Raw genomic sequence first — 18,049 nt, 5'->3', positions numbered from 1 at the left:
TTCTGATTGTTCCACAATTGAATTCCTTTTCTGCTACAGCTGTCGTTTGTTTGTCTATTGTCTCCACTTCGCTCAGCCTGGCCAGCTTGGGTTTCTTTTTGATTTCTATGTATAGTCAGTTTCTCTTGCGCATTCTCACCTACTGCTAAGCCAATGCTGTTGAGTTAGGATTTCCAAGACAGCAGGGGAAGGCTTAACTCTTCAGTCTGTGCCACTCACCAAAACAAAAAAAGACAGACCTGGTTTTGTTGAAAATCCTGACATTTCCAGGCGGATTATCAATTAGGTTTCATAAAACAGTTTTTAAAATACTCCATTTTGGCACAGTCCCTTTAAACTGGAAGCGGACGGAGCTTGTTGTATTTGATATGGGCAATGGTATGAGGCCATGCAGAACCTGATTCTGAGCTGGGGCCAAGGAGAACTCTGTGCAGCTCAGTGGGAGAGCTAGTGGCTTTAAGATGCTTCTGTGCTCCCCTGGTCTGGACTGATCTGAGTTAGGTCTTTCCCAGGCACAAATTAGGGTATCCTCTATTAGGGGCTGCTCTAAATTGCACCAGTTGCCATTGACAACCGGGGATCTTCGAGACATGGGGATATCCCAGCCATGCCTCCTTTTTCCCCAGCCACTGTTCCTGTATGGCTGCAGTGGAGGGTATCAGAGCAGCTACACTGGCTCTGTGTCCCTAGAGGATCCCCTTACATGTGAGTGATCTGGATGTGGCTGGTTACACCAGCTCTAGGGCAGCTTTGTGCCAACGGAGTAGTGCAAAGCTCCCTTAACGCGGCCCTGGCTCTAGCCCACAGGCCCTAGTCCAATAGTATTTGCCAAATACTATTCAACAAAACACTCAAGCACGTCCCTATTCAGCAAAGCCCGCTGACTTACATGCTGAATTAGGCACATGCTTAAAGTGAAGGGTGTGCTTAAGTGCTTTCCTGAATCAATGATGGACTTTATTTTGGCTTTGTGACACATGCACAAACCACTCCCATGGGTTAGGAACCTGATTGTCATTTGAAAACGTTCAAGGAATAGCTCCAGCAAACAAACAGCAGCCCAGGGCATATAGACATTCAGGCTTCCAAGCTAGTTACACAAGTATCCTGGGCCCAAATCCTCCATGGGAGCGTGACGGGATCCACTCACTGCTGGTGGCACCTCCTCCAGGCCAACCTAGGGATTAGCTCTGCCAGGCATTGCACTCTCCTCAGGTGGTGTCTTCACCCGTCCTGTCTCACCCTGCGGCCTCTCTCGCTCCAGGAACTGCAGCCTCCTCTTCGTGACTCAGCCCTCCGGCTAGATCTCCATATGTATTCCCCTTCCGGAGGTAGCAAAGTCAGTCTTGACCACTGGGCTCAGGCTGTCTTCCTGCTCACTGCCTCACCAATGCCACTTCAGCAGCAGCTGGCAGGGGGATCCCGGGCTTGCCCTCCGCTCCGGTTCTAGCTCAGGGGCCCTCTAGTCAGCAGCCAAGGCCTGCACTGTCCTACCTTGCTGCTTTCCCCTGAGCCTTCTCCTACCTTTCAGGATTCACCAACCTCCCACCACTCTCCTCTAATGGAGCAACTGCAGCCTACTTCTGGGCAGCTTCCTTCGGTTGCCTGTTCCTCTTTACCTGGGCGCTGTCAGCAATTAGGGCCCCGCCCTGCCTGGCTTTTCCTCCAGCCGCAGCCAGGGCAGTTAACAGGCCTACCTGGACACCTTAACCCCTTCCTGTCCTGCATCACAGGAGTGAAATGCCTAACTACCTTCGAGGCGCTGGGCTCTAGTTGCCTTATCCATTGACTGGGTATTCGACCCAGTCAAGCAGGCCGGTTTTGAAGCTTTGTGATTGTGAAAACTCAGTAATTCTGTCTGGTTGCCCTAGTAATTGCCAAACACTCATCATTGACCCCAGCCCAGTATTCGTCCAGCAAGACACAACCCATACTCCCTGTTTTAAGAAGAGACAATATCATCATTAGCTTGAATCTTAAAAGAAACAGGTTTCAAAGTAGAAGCTGTGTTAGTCTGTATTCGCAAAAGGAAAAGGAGGACTTGTGGCATCTTAGAGACTAACAAATGTATTTGAGCATAAGCTTTCGTGAGCTACAGCTCACTTCATCGGATGCACGAAAGCTTATGCTCAAATACATTTGTTAGTCTCTAAGGTGCCACAAGAACTCCTTTTCTTTTTTTAAAAGAAACAGCGACTGCCGTGTTAGGAAGGATTGTGCTTCTATTCCTTCAGCGCTGTGATCAGTTGGATTTTCGGTACCCAGCTCTGTTGCGTACAAGGGAGCTGACTTGCCAGATACCCTTCCCTTTAACAGTACCACTGCCCTGCTGACTTCCGGCTTTGTAGCAGGAGCAGCGCTATGTATTCAGAGATAATTATAGCAGTGAGCAGGTACTGATAGCAGTGAGCAATGCATGGCACGAGCAGGCAGCAGGTGGGGTAGAAAAGTTCCTGTTTATGCCAGGGAAAGTGAGAGCTGGTGAATGGGGCAGAATCCTCTGATGAATCTATTTTGGATAGCTCCAGGCAGCTCTGCTTTGCTGTGTGTGGTGCTCAGACACTCCAGTGACAGCAGCTACATTCAAAACAAACTGAACCGGAGAAAAGAGGGCAGTGAAATACTGGGAAGTGGGCTGAGTTCTAGGCCCATCTCTGCCATTTATTTTCTGTATGGCTGTGGTCAAGCCACGTAATTGCTCCATGCCTCAGTTTCCCCCACTGTTAAATGGAGTACAGATGCTGCTGCAGGTAAGTCGCCTGGGACACTTTGCTTTTCAAAAGCATCTTTTTTAGCTATTGCGCACCCAGCAGGGGCAAATTCAGCCCTGGAATGAAATCAGCCCAAACCAGGGCTGGATTTGAGCCGCACAAGCATCTTCACATAACAGAACCGAAACCAAATCACTCCCTAGCAACCAGACCTTTGAATCGAGCTCCACGAAGCTGCAGCAAATGCCATCCTGAGGCAGGCAGAAGGGTAGGAAGACCAAAAATCTCAGCTAAACCCCACTACTGGCTGGCCCCTTCTTTGCCTGACACAGCAAGAGAGCTCCCCCTCCTGGCCTCCCAAGTCACTTGCAACTGTTGCAGCATCCGATGAAGTGAGCTGTAGCTCACGAAAGCTTATGCTCTAATAAATTTGTTAGTCTCTAAGGTGCCACAAGTACTGCTTTTCTTCTTTCAAGGTGCTGTCAGTTGTGACAGCAGCGAGAAGATCACTGTCTTTATGGCACTTGGCTGAGCAAAGATTGGAGTCTGAGTCCCGCTCTCCTAAGGGCTGTCCGGTCCAAGCCCTGAGTCCCAGCGCTATCTCCTCCGTTTCCCATGACATTTCTACATGTACTGTTTTTATTCTCTAAAGAGAAAAAGACACAACAGTCCCCTCGAAGGAGACTGGGGAGTCGGGGAGGTGGAGGGGAATCATTGTTGCAGTAATTGGAATTGCCCGAAGAATAAATGAGCTGCATGTTAAAGTAGCCCAAAGAGATGGGCAGAAGGTAGGGTGACCGGATGTCTAGGTATTATCCAGACTGTCCCAATATTAGGGGCTTTGTCTTATAGATGCAACTCCTCTATCCTCCTCTATCCTCCCACCCCTGGAAAAAAAAAGTCCTGATTTTTCACACTTGCTAGCTGGTCCGCCTAGCAGAAAGGTTCTTATAAACATGGCCAGTGCCATGGAAATGTGACTCATCCGGCCTATCATGGAGAGGTATTTCAATTGTAGAAAATCTTTTTAGAGGCAGTGGGAGAAGGGATGACACTGTGGAGTGAAGTACAGGCTTTCTTAGAAGGCCAATGGATCAGCTGCAGGTCTGCAGGGCTCTCGCCCCAGCCCCCAATCAGTGGGGAATGGGAAGGGATCCAGACCTCACTGATTTAAATGGCATTTTCCAGTGCTCAGGATCAGGCCCCTAACTGGGTCTGATCCAATTCCCATCTAAATCAATAGGTGTAATTCCCATTGATTCCAGTGGAGCTAGATCAAGCCCTAAGCCACCTGAGGTCCGATTCTGCTGTGTCTTGGGGCTTTGCGTGGACTGGAGGATGCACAGCCTGCTCCCTTGGTTCATTGTAGGCATCCCCACCCCACCCCAGTTCTAGGTCCCAGCCTCCCTCTCTTTAAATCACCAACTGCACTTTGCATCAGGGCCCAGTGGCATTTTGGAGGCAGGGCTTTTTGGAGCTGAGGGCCATTTGTCAACAGTGCCCCGGCTTCCCCTTCTCATGTCAGCCGGACGGTGAGTTCAGAGTTTCTCCTTTATTCCCGACAGCCAATAATTATCTCCATTTCCTTTTTCTCTTTATCAAAAGAGGCCATTCTTCAGCCAAAAGGGATTACCTGAAACTGTACATCATCTGCTGACATCATTCATGGCGGGGGAAATCTACCCCTCCGGGCAAACAGCTATCACAAGGCTTAGGCACCCAGCAAGTCCTCCTCCAGCCCAGAGTGATGCAGCATAGCCCCCTGCCCAGGGGTGGTTCTCACCCGGTATGCGTGAAGGCTCCCACACAGCTGGCATCCAGGGCCTACGCCGGGGAGGTTTTTTTCCAAAAGAGCTTCTCGTGGGTGTGCTGCATGCATTCCGGCCACGCTGCAACTCTGTGATTCATTTAGCAACCGTGCCACTTCCTGTTCCCTCGCCCCAAAATAGGAGCCTAAAAATAGATCCTCTTTATACCTCTGGAAGAGAACTGAGTTGGAAAAGCCAGACCTAAAGTGGCCTTTTATTGTTGCGCTGTTGGAACTGGGCAGCCCAGGGCCAATACTACTATGCTGGAAATGAACAGCGTCTGCTAAATGTGTTTCTCCCGGTAAATTAATGAAACTACAGGCTACCTGCAAACCAAAAAATAATAAAAAAAAAATAATAAAAATAAAGTACAATGTTATGGAATGGCTCGTCTGTATGGGCTCTACTGTCCTCTACTGGATCAACTCAGAACTGCTCAACTGTGTGGCACAATCTCTACATTACAAGCAGTGAATGGCGATTCTCCTTTAGCTCATGTAGTAAAAGCCTGTGATTTTGGAGTTGGGCTCTAAGGAGACTGTGTGTGCTGGGCATCAGTGTGGACAGCTCAACAAAAGCCGCTCGTCAATCTGCAGCAGCAGTGGAAATAAAGCGATCCAAGTGTAGGCTGCGGAAAGAATGAGACGTAATAATACTGGATAAACTTCCATAGGCATGAAGAGAGGCTGAAAGGATTGGGTCTGTTTAATTCTGAGTGGAGATGGATAGAGAGGCCTGATGATAAAGGTTTACAAAATAAGGGATGGCACAGAGAAGGCAAAGCAGATGCTACTAATCACACACACCCCGCTATCAGTTATGAACAAGGGAACATTCAGAACAATTGGAAAGCCGCTCATTTCAAATAATAAAGGAAAATCCATCTTTTGCTCAAGGCACAATGAGACCGTGGAACTCATTGCCACGGGATATCACTGAGTCTGAAAGTTCAGTAGGATTGAAGCATTTCCATGAATAATATGAACATTCAGAGGAAGTTTGGATGGGCTATAAACCCTCCTGCTTCAGGGTATAAGCCAAGCTCTAAATATCGGAGGTCAGGAAGTAACACTCCATTACGGCAGTTTATCCCTGGTCTGCCTCCTGAAGGCTTTCCTGCACCTTCCTTTGAAGCAGTGGGTGCTGGCTATTGTTGGAGACAGAATCCAGGGTGGGATGGAGCCCAGATCTGATCTGCTATGGCAGTTCTTCTGTTCCTAAGGATTTTTTTTTCTAGCTCCAGGCACAGAGACCTCTGTTGGAGCTGACGGCTCTGGATTCTAGTCCTGGTGTAATTGGTTACTGTTCTGCAACACAGGGGTTTGTTTCACAATGCAGCCAGGGAAAGGCGGGGTGGGAGGCGTCTGGTGTATGCAAAGGTTAGGGCACCGTTGAATCACTGCTGGGAAGGCCTTTGTTTTAGGAGGATCCTGTCAGGGTTGTTTCCTGACCTTTGAGACGTGGAACATACCTGTGCCTGATTTATACCATTAACAGAGATTTCGAAGGCTAATGAAGTCATCTCCACTTCCTCTCGCCTCTTGATTGAGACCAACGCTCCTGCTTAGACCTGTCTCCGCAGGAGTAATTAAAGGCTTTATTGAGCTGAGGGAGGGAGGGAACCACGGGGAAAGGAAAGGCAGTTCATCCTCAGGGTGTTTCCTGAGTAAAAGGGACAAGGGGGGAGGGAAGTGGTCAGCTGGATCAGGGACCCACTGGTAAATCCAAAAAATCAGGGGCCCTTTCAAAGAGATTTCCCTTTCCCAGAGGCTCCTAGGTGCTGCTGCAGCACTAATTAACAGTAACAAATATTTTTATTAATTACATCTGTCTGAGGAACACTTTGAGCCCACCCCAGCCCCTCTTGGATTTCAGCTGTCCTTCCCCCTGCTGCCAGGCCAGCAGAGATCACATGAGTAGGGCTCTTCATTTTTCTTTTATTTAATTTCCCCAGGAATTTATCAGTGTTTATTACCACAACAACAAAAACAGGTGAAAATCAGTGCAAAACATTATTTACACTTTTTCTGGGTAAATATTGGGTTTATTCTAGTGGACAGAAAGATGGGGGGGGGAGAAGAGTATTCCCTAGATTCATGCTTTGAATCCCGTTCGTCCATGTGGTTTGCTGCGGAACTAAAACAGAGCTCAAAACACAAAGCCACCTCTGAGTTTAAGAAAACAAGATATCTCTAATCCCCAAATCAAACTTTTCATCTGAATGAACAGGTTACAATCTACTGTTGTAGACTTAGAACTATTAGCCTACAAATATTTACATTTAATAATTGGGCCACACCATTTGCAGCACATACGCCTAACTTCATCCTTTTCTCCAGGTTTTGTTTCGTTGAAAGTTTCAAATACTTCCTTGTGTTCGGAACCATAGTCTGATACAGATTTTCTTTTTCTTCCCATTTTAGCGTGTCAGATCTTTAAACCCTTATCTGCTAACGGCTTGAAATGTGTACCTGGTGGGCGTGAGATTCATCAGTACGTTCAGATGGGCATGCACTTCAGAGCTGGTGTGTGCGTTTGTTTATTGTGTGTATCTTCTAGACTAAAACGTTATTGGTTGTATATTTGAATGATACAAAAGTAGGGTGAAAATCGGAAAAAAATGAATAACACTTTTTGTAAAACCTGCAAATTTTTTGGTAAAAATCAGTTTAATCTGGAAATGAAGGAGCTAGCACGTGAGGAAGGTGTCCCAACCAACCTGGGCCATCATTCCAGCTCACTGCATTGGCAAGGTCAGGCTTGAAAAAGCCCTGGCTGGGATGATTTAGTTGGGGTTGGTCCTACTTTGAGCAGGGGGTTGGACTAGATGACCTCCTGAGGACTCTTCCAATGCTGATATTCTCTGATTCTCTGATTCTCAGGTTCTCCATAGAAAAACTTGATCCTGGTAGTGAAACCCCTGGCCATGGGGCTCTCTGCTCTGGGGATCCTCACATGGGCATGATACAGTCACAGGATTCCCCACACAGCACCTGGAAATGGGTTGCTTCTGGCATCTGAGGGCATCTTCTGGGTGCTGATGGGCTGGGACCACTGCTGACCAACACTATCTCATTGTTTCCTCATACTGCCCCATTGGTCTGGCTCCATCTGTTGTCTTTTGTCATAGACTTAGATTATAAACTCTTTGGAGCCCGTCTGTTTTGTGTATGTACAGCACCTGGCACAATGGGGTTCCCAGATGCTATGATAATACAAATCATCATCATCTAAGGTGGGTGCTGGGACTATAGTCGCAGGGGATGAACAATCAAAGCTTCGGATAAATGTCTAGCAATTCAGGAGCCTGATTCACCCTGGGTTACTCTGGTTTTGTGCCGGTGTAACCCCATTGATTTCAATGGAGTTACACCAGTGTAAATCTGGAGCAACACAAGGAATACTTGATCTGGAGTTGCTGCTGGGCAAGTCAGCCTGAAGACCGTCAGATTCTGGTTTGGGTTCTAGCTGACTGGTGAACCCTAAATGCCTCATGATGTCATCTGTCAGGTGTCAGGCAAGGGACCTTGGTCCACAGGGGAAAGTCTGGCCCTGAGGGGCTGCCAGCATTGGCACTGATGTAGCTATGCTAGGGCAAACCTCTCCTGTGGTTATGCTGCACTGGTGTAAAGTGGGCCTTGCACCAATGTAATGTACTCCAGTCATTTACCAGAATGAGCTGGGCCACCGTGAACCCCATCTCGCACGCATGCAGCACATCTGCTTTCCGGGGCTGTGCAGCTGCGTCAGTGCAAACTTCCCCAAGGGAATCAGACCTTGCATGTCCAAACTGGCCACTGGCAGCCTCAGAGTCCTGAAGGTGCAAAGATGGTGGACCAACCACCTCTGCCCCAATGTTGTGGTCGGCTTGGCCACGCCCCAGAACTAGGAGCGGACCCTGATAGAATTTGAGGCACCCCATTTGGAGAGTGCATCGGCAAATGTATGCTTGTGGGCCTGATTCTCCTTTGCCCTGGGTCTCAGGCCTGATTCTCCTTTGCCCTGTACCTTGGGCCAGTGCCAAGTGGCTGTGAAACACGCCCAGATCTGAAGGGTAGCAGGCTGCACTAGCTTTGCTGCACCATAAATGACAACACAAGTGGCAGGGCGGCTCTGGATCAGGCCCCCTGGCTTTCCTTTTGCCGTAGCTGGAAAGCAAAGATGCCAGACTGGCTGCAGCTGTCAGATTTCAAAGCCACTTTTTTACGGTGCTGAAATTTCACAGTGGCTTTCCTACAACTCCTAGCCCAAGCTTTCTGGCTTGCGCTTATGGCCCAGGCCTAGAACCCAACGGATCATAAAGCTTCATTTCCCATAGTTAAGCACCAGTTAACACATACGTGACAGGACCCTCACTGCTCCACACTTTATTACGTGTGTGGGGTGGGGACACGCAATTCCTCTTTTATTCAGTCGTTACTTTAGCTTCAAGGGGACATTATTTTCCTCCCCTACTTCCTTTCTCACTTGCAGCATGAAATCAAGATTAAAAACACGACCCAGGGCCTACGGAGAAGGGGCGCTCGCCTAAAAAACACACCCGCACTTTTACAGCCCTTCAAGTGTCCATCATAAAGCAATTGTGGGCTCTAAAAACAGTTCCCCTTGTAAAAAAGCAGCATCCCCACCCAGACCTGTCATTTCACTCCAGCAGCAAAGAACCACCTGGCTTCAGCCCCTGGAAATAGGTAGCAATCATTGGGATAAAAATGGGTTTATTCCTCCCTGTAAACCCATCTTGTCATTTTCAGCAGGGAGTGAAATTGACCAGTGATTTTCCTAATTAACCAGAGGTGTCAACTCTCCCTCAGCAGAGACACCCGTACCTCCTCTTTTCTTATTTTCAGGTTTCGGAGTAGCAGCCGTGTTAGTCTGTATTCGCAAAAAGAAAAGGAGTACTTGTGGCACCTTAGAGACTAACAAATTTATTGGAGCATAAGCTTTCGTGAGCTACAGCTCACTTCATCGGATGAAAGTGAGCTGTAGCTCACGAAAGCTTATGCTCAAATACATTTGTTAGTCTCTAAGGTGCCACAAGTACTCCTTTTCTTTTTTCTTATTGTCATGACACTTCCTCCTTCTTGCCCACCATTTGAAAAGAGCTCAAACTGAGCTGAAAGAGGAACCAGACTGGACCAAAGGGCTAGATCCATCCAGATGCAAATTTACTTCTGACTTGAAGGGGAGCAGGATCGGGCCCTTGCTGAGCAGAACGAGGGAAGGTGACTGGGTGCTGAATCAACATGCAAGGGCCATCGGCCCGCTGCAGCTGCAGAGAAAATGATTAGCACCTGGCAAAGGGGCAGGTGTCGCTGTACTGCCAGGCAGGGGCTCTGAGAGTGGATTCAGAGATTGCCACTGCAGCAGAGACATATTTGAGGCAGATAGGAGAACAGACAGGGTAGATGAGATGAGTATGGATGTAGACCCAGCTGCATACTAGGAACTGAGAGAGGTGTTAGCTGAGGGGATCAAGGATGAAGCAAATAATGAAGGTCTGGTCCTGGATCCTCAAAGGTATTTTGAAATCAATGGGAGTTAGGCACTGAAATTCCTTTGAGGATCTGGGACTAAACTCCCCTCTTACATTGCCAGGTGATGGCTAAGACAAGCTGGCCAGGCAGCAGCCTCTTGCACTGGCAGCTGCCTGTGCTGGCTTTTCTCTCTGGAAAAACAAAGGCCGCCATGCTCCGGGGCTGTCACTCCAGCACCTTCCACCAGCCTGACCGTCACTCCGAATTTCTGAGAAGAGGAAAAAGTAAAACGACTGAGGAAAAAAGGCTGCAGCCAAAACGTTATGGTCACCATTATGATCACTGAATCAGCTCAGATTGAATGGCTCCATGGAAACAACTGGGCTCGCTTTTGGGGTCCTGTGGCTTTTCTATCATCACAGGTACCGTCAGCTGCAGGGTGTGATGCAAAGCATCTCTCAGTAGCGCAATCTCCAAGGAGAGGAGGGGAAATCTAGGGCTCTGCTCCTCTTTAGCCAGACACCTATAACTACAGCTCCTTTTCAAAGCAAGCACAGTTACAAAGCCAGGACTTACCTAGCTTCCTCTCAGGGAGTGCGGGCGTGGCTAGCGCAGGGGCTTTGGGGGATCGTGTGCTGTAGAGATAGCTTTTCCCCTCAGTGGTTGCCTGTGGAGATTCCACCTGCCAGGCCGTCGCCAGAGGGGAATTAGAGAGCTTCGGGTTTGATTCGGCTACCACACCTCCTGCGTGGGGTAGCGTTTTTGGCACTTGCAAAGCGCAGGAGTCCGTACAGGGAAACCCATCAAGCAAAATAAGAGACCAAGAATCTGGATAGACAACTATTCAAAAGGTGCTTACACGTCCCATGTCATGAGCACTTCCCAGGCCTTCATACATTTACCCTGCCAACACTCCTGTGAGCTAAGGCAGTGCTGTTACCCTCATGTCACAGATGGGAAACTGAGGCACAGAGAGACTAAGGGGTAGAGCCACAAAGGGATTTAGGCACCTGACTGCCACTTTTAGGTGACCAAGTTCAACATTTAGATCCTCAAAACCAGCCTGTATGTGCGTAAATCCTTTAGGTGCCTACGTTTCTGACAGCAAAGTCACCTAACGAACAGAATGTTGGGAAGCATTAAGAAAGGGATAGATAATATGACAGAAAATATCATATTGCCGCTATATAAATCCATGGTACGCCCTCTTTTTGAATACTGCGTGCAGATGTGGTCGCCCCATCTCAAAAAAGATATATTGGAATTGGAAAAGGTTCAGAAAAGGGCAACAAAAATGATGAGGGGTATGGAACAGCCGCCGTATGAGGAGAGATTAATAAGACTGGGACTTTTCAGCTTGGAAAAGAGGCGAGTAAGGGGGGGTATGACAGAGGTCTGTAAAATCATGGCTGGTGTGGAGAAAGTAAATATGGAAGTGTTATTTACTCCCTCTCATAACACAAGAACTAGGGGCCACAAAATGAAATTAATAGGCAGCAGGTTTAAAACAAACAAAAGGAAGTATTTCTTCACACAGTGCACAGTCAACCTGTGGAACTCTTTGCCAGAGGATGTTGTGAAGGCCAAGACTATAACAGGGTTCAAAAAAGAACTAGATAAATTCATGGAGGATAGGTCCATCAATGGCTATTAGCCAGGATGGGCAGGGATGGTGTCCTGAGCCTCTGTTTGCCAGAAGCTAGGAATGGGCGACCGGGGATGGTTCACTTGATGATCACCTGTTCTGTTCATTCCCTCTGGGGCACCTGGTATTGGCCACTGTCAGAAGACAGGATACTGGGCTAGATGGACCTTTGGTCTGACCCAGTATGACTGGTCTTATATTATGTTCTAACATTTGGCCAGTGGGCATGTGCAAAGCTGGCCACAGCCTGACAGTGCTGAGCAGTTCAATGTGAGCCTCAGACTAGGGAGTTTGGGAGGAAATAGAGTCTTTGGGTTAAATTCAGACCTAATGTAAACAGGTCCAACTCCATGTCAGTCAGGGAGTCCAGAGACTTCCACCTGTCTGGATGAGATCCCTTATTTTTAAAAGTCTATCTGCGCCTGGTGCGTATTTGCCACTTGAAGATATTCTCCTTAGTGACATCATATTTGGTTACTGTAAAAATTATAGTGATGTCCCATTAATCAATTAAGAGGGTGCATAAACAGATAGATAGAGCAGAGTAGCTAACTAGGTATCAGGAGACCAGGATTTGAATCCTGGCTCTGCCACAGACTTATTGCATGGCCTTGGGTAAATCACTTCAGCTCGCCACCTTATTTCCCTCATCTGTAAGTGGGAATGGCATGGCAGAAGTACTAGATGGTGCTATTACACATGGTCTTAAAGTCCTTAGTGCGTGAGCAAGCTTTCAGTCCATTGAAGAAAAGCTGTGTTGTTTTGTTATGAAGTAACAACCTTTGAGAGAAGCTATGGCAGATAGCAGACAGTTTGCTCTCTGCTTTATTCTCTATAATTGGTGGCAATTCTTAGGTCAGAGTAGCTTCCTGGGGCACTGGTGTGTGGGCTGAGATTTCTGCTAGAAGGGATTTCCTGCATGCTGTTTGTGACTGTCTCTGTGCCAGGACTGGCATATATGTGTACCTAAAACAAGTTCAATTTAGCCTATACTCACACTCCATGCCACTGATCTTTCCTCCCCTAGGAAGCCAATCTGAAAACCCCCAAAATTCTGCTACTGCTCAACAGATGGATGTCGCTGGTGTTAGCGATGGGATGCTGTGGTCAGACAAAGGGGCAAGCGGGAATAATGAGAGCCACTTCCCAAGGGCTTAGTGAGGCTTAACTCATTCATTTTTGGGAAGTCCTTGGAAAGCCTCCCATGGAAGGAATTGAAACGAGGCCAAATACTGCTACTAATACAGAAAACAGATGATAGAACAATCATCTCTAAACGTAGGGCCAGACTCTTAGCTAGTGTAAATCGGCTTCACTCCAACCAAGATCTTCAGCTGGTGTAAACCAGCACAGCTCCACTGAAGCCAGTGGGGCCAGATCCTCAGCTGATGTAAACCAGCACAGCTCCATTCTAGCTGGATCCTCAGCTGGTGTAAATCAGCATTGATCCATGTGCTTCAATGTAGCGCTACTGATTTCAATAGTTACAGCATTTTACGTCAGCTGAGGGTTTTCCCCCAGATCACCTGGTTTCCTGTTTGAAGCTCTCTGGCTAATGCCCCTCATTGCTGGGACTCTCCGAGCACCTGGTGTGGGTCAGGCTGTTGTCCCGGGCGGGCAGTGATGTTTTTTTCCTTTTATGTGCCAATGAGTTTTTTTATGCCTGGAGCCCTGGTTCCTGCCTCCCATTAACCACAGCCCCATTTTCACACATGTCACCGCGCAGATGGGATGTACACTCCTTTGTGCCAGCGTAGTTAGAGCTAAGCAGCATTGGGGGGTGGCCAGGCGGGTTGCCCTGGGGCTGAACCTTAGCCAGAATATGGGTATAAGTGGTACAGGAGTGAAACTGGCACCCATTTGGCATTCAGTGGGCCCAAGTCCCTACTCCGGTTTAGCGCAGCATTGCACACCACGAGGGGAAGTTGGTTGATAAGTTCATGGAGGACAGATCCATCAATGGCTATTAGCTAGGATGGGCAGGGATGGTGTCCCAAGCCTCTGTTTGCCAGAAGCTGGGAATGGGCGACAGGGGCTGGATCACTTGATGATCACCTGTTCTGTTCATTCCCTCTGGGGCACCTGGCACTGGCCACTGTCGGAAGGCAGGATACTGGGCTAGATGGACCTTTGGTCTGACCCAGGAGGGCTGTTCTGATGTTCTTATGGCTTTAAGTCACCTTCATGGTCTTTAGATTCTGGGGCCAGCTGGGGATCAGTCTGAGGCCTGCTCTAATCACAGCTGTCTGCCTTTATTCCAAGGGGCAGTTTTGGAAGCTGGGGAAAGCTAGAGCACAGAGACAGCCTGCCCATGTACCTTGTCCCCTGGGCATGTCTCCTGTGCTCAGGGCCTGGAGGCCGTGGCTTAGAAGCTGCTGTATGGCTTTTGACCACCCCCGGATTCCCCTTCTGTCAAGGGAAGCCCCAGCCAGCCCGTGATGCTGGATTTCGGTCTTCTCTGTGCCACCAGAGCGGGGTCCAGTGGCCATGCCCAGGAGTGCCGCTTCCACCCCCAGGGGCAGAACAGAAATGATATGAAACATAACACTCCAACCTGAGAGTGTAAAATAAAGGAATGGGGCCTGTCTCCATCTTACACTCCCTGTGCTGGCCACGCCACCTACTTGGTTTCCCCTGGCACCAGCGTTGCCATGAGACAAGGGAGGACGCCTGGCATGATGACAGCAGGGTAGCTGAGCGCGGGATTGGTCCCCACTGACTTCGACAGCAATCCTTGCTGGCTATAGATTGAGTTACGCTCATGGCATCAAATATGCCTGAATTTCTAGCTGTTTGTTCCTTATTGTGTTTAAATCCCCTTTGAAAACTGATTTATCCCATGGGATAGAAACACCTGGGACTGGAACAGGGCTCCCCATTGCTGCAGTACTTCTCCGACAGCCCCGTGGCTCAAGCACTGAACTTGGGGGTCAGGAGATGGGGCTCCAATCCCAACTGTGCTGCTAGCCAGCTTGGTGCATTTGGGCAAGTCACTTCTGTGCCTCTGTCCCCCATTTTGGGGGTGATGATAATGACTGTCCCTTGCGAAGCATGGTGAGATCTATAGATGGGGAATGCTATAAAGGAGCGAAATGTTGGACTTTCGGCACTGTTATCAAGCCACGTCTGACAGTGCTACTGCCAGGCAGGCTTGGGCACTTTGTATAGGAACTGAGGAGACAGCCCCTTGCCAGCACCCAGACAAAAGACCTTGACAGGCCACAAAAGAGGTGACTAGAGACACTTTGTATAGAGCTAATTCCACACCACACCTGCTACCAGACCAGTGCTTTAATGGGTAGGTCCCTCCTAGCCATAAGTAATGGCACACCTATCACCTAATTGCTTCCATCAAAGTCAGTCAGTTCTGCACAGCTGATTGCCCATTACAGCTAGTAACCATTTTTTAAATTGCCCTTTGTCTTAAGTCTTCCCCTGAATGAAAACACCACAGTGCTCCAGGAAAGGTTCATAGATTCATAGATACTAAGATTTCAGAGTAGCAGCCGTGTTAGTCTGTATTCGCAAAAAGAAAAGGAGTATTTGTGGCACCTTAGAGACTAAGGTCTAAGGTGCCACAAGTACTCCTTTTCTTTTTATAGATACTAAGGTCAGAAGGGACCATTCTGATCATCTAGTCCGACCTCCTGCACAGCGCAGGCCACAGAATCTCACCCACCCACTCCTACAAAAAACCTCACCTATGTCTGAGCTATTGAAGTCCTTAAATCATGGCTTAAAGACTTCAAGGAGCAGAGAAGCCTCCCTCCAGTCACCCATGCCCCATGCTACAGAGGAAGGCGAAAAACCTCCAGGGCCTCTCCAATCTGCCCTGGAGGAAAATTCCTTCCCGACCCCAAATATGGCAATCAGCTAAACCCTGAGCATATGGGCAAGATTCACCAGCCAGATACCCAGGAAAGAATTTTCTATAGTAACTCAGATCCCATCCATCTAATATCCCATCTCAGGGGATTTGGCCTATTTACCCTGAATATTTAAAGATCAATTACTTACCAAAATCCCATTATCCCATCATACCATCTCCTCCATAAACTTATCGAGTAGAATCTTAAAGCCAGATAGATCTTTTGCCCCCACTGCTTCCCTTGGAAGGTTATTCCAAAACTTCACTCCTCTGATGGTTAAAAACCTTCGTCTGATTTCAAGTCTAAACTTCCTGGTGGCCAGTTTATACCCATTTGTTCTTGTGTCCACATTGGTGCTGAGCTGAAATAATTCCTCTCCCTCTCCGTTATTTATCCCTCTGATATATTTATAGAGAGAAATCATATCTCCCCTCAACCTTCTTTTAGTTAGGCTAAACAAGCCAAGCTCCTTAAGTCTCCTTTCATAAGACAAGTTTTCCATTCCTTGGATCATCCTAGTAGCCCTTCTCTGTACCTGCTCCAGTTTGAATTCATCCTTTTTAAACATGGGAGACCAGAACTGCACACAGTATTCTAGGTGAGGTCTCACCAGTGCCTTGTATAATGGTACTAAAACCTCCTTATCCCTACTGGAAATGCCTCTCCTGATGCATCCCAAAACTGCATTAGCTTTTTTCACAGCCATATCACATTGGCAGCTCATAGTCATCCTATGATCAACCAATACTCCAAGGTCCTTCTCCTCTTCCGTTACTTCTAATTGATGAGTCCCCAACTTATAACTAAAGTTCTTGTTATTAATCCCTAAGAAGATACTCTGGGCCAGAACCTCAGCTGGCGTAAATTGGCATTGTCCCAGCTGCATCTGGCTTCAGTGGAGTTCTGCTGATTGACACTATCTGAGAGACTCAGCCCACGTCTTGCCCTGACGGGTGCCCCCAGCAGATTCTGATGTACGCCAAAGGGAGAGAAGTTGACAGGCATGCCCTGCGCACAGAACAGGCCCTGCCTCCTGCCATCACAAAACAGTGGCGTGGGACTCCCACCGTGCATGAGAAGGCCGTTTCTAAGGTAAGCTGGTCCTATAGGCAGGAGAAGACCCAACGGTCGGAAGCTGAAGCTGAAACTGGAAATAAGGCATTAACTTAACTAACCCCGGGAACAAACTCCCAGGAGTAGTGGTGCATTCTCCAGCTCTTGCTGCCTTCAGATCAAGATGGGCTGCCTTCCCGGAAGGTGGGTGTGACTAAAGCACGAGTTAGCATGCTCAGTACCGGGGTAACCGGGTGAGACACTGCAGCCCGTTACGTATATCAGATGAGATGCTCATCTAAAAGCTTTAAATACTAAGACCGTGACTAGTTCTCTCTGTGCAACGGGCAGCCTGTGCAGTGAGCAGCCCTGAAACACCCCCCTCCCCCTCTCCTGCCTTATAACCAACTTCTTCCCATTCCCTTACACCCCAACATACAGACACCAACCATCCTGCTTCTGTGAGAGAGAACAGACCTAGTCTGGTTGGGTTACACATGCAGGGGCTGCTAGCAGAGGGGAAATGAGGTGTGACAGGGCCACCTGCAGGCAATGTATACACACAGCTAGTCTAGGTAAGAGTATTTTGCCCCTGCTGAGGGGCCGGCTGATATGCAGCTGTGGCAGTAGCCAAAAGGAGGGCACCACTAAGGGTGGCAAACTAGTCTGCGCCTTTCCAAGTACTGGACTCCGCATACCTAATTGCTGGTGCCAGCGGTTCAAGTCCCAGCAAGGTCAAGGCAACCCTGTGGTGTGTACAAGGTAGATAAATTGAGCAGCATGCAGTTTTCAGTGTTAGAGCCCTTGGGAGGAGACCTGGAGCCAGTGTGGACCTTAATCATCCCAGGCACTTATTGTAGCTTGATCCCAATGTCTCCTCCCTGTTCTGCTCTGCAGTGCCCTCTATGCTCCACCCTAGAGGTGGGTGCATTTCAGATGCCTTCTAGTTTGCTTAGGAGAGCAAAACGCTCCAAAGTTGGGCACTGGCTGTGCTTCTGCTCAGGCACCAACAGGCAATACAACACAGTCTGTCTCAGCCACGCAACCGGCACGGCTGTTGAGGCCATTGGCTCCCCACTGCTATTTCACCACGTGTGTGAGCTGTTTTCCCCCATCACTGTGCATATCCCAGCAGGGTCTAGGGGCCCCAGTCTGAGCGTAGAGCTCTGCTCTGCCAGGTGCTGTACAGAAACGGGGTGAGAGAGAGGCCCTGCTGCACGAGTTAACAGATCGGGCAGGCAGAGGGCAAGAGGGGGATTGTGATGGGGGAGTCACAGTTGTCAATGGGGTGCAGGGCTAATGAATCCTGGGCCCTGGGAATCCCTGCACAGCCACAGACAGACACATACACACACCCCACTGGCATTCACAGGCTCCTTTGCTTGTGGTCTCAGCCGAGAGGCCAATGGCCAAATAAGCCACATGGCCCCTGTAGGATTCAGGCCTACTCGGGTGGAGGCAAGTCCCCCTTGTTGCCCAGCCCTTTCCT

The sequence above is a fragment of the Dermochelys coriacea genome, chromosome 2 (assembly GCF_009764565.3).
Source record: "Dermochelys coriacea isolate rDerCor1 chromosome 2, rDerCor1.pri.v4, whole genome shotgun sequence".
Lineage (NCBI taxonomy): Eukaryota > Metazoa > Chordata > Testudines > Dermochelyidae > Dermochelys > Dermochelys coriacea.
This window is presented reverse-complemented; position numbering follows the sequence as displayed.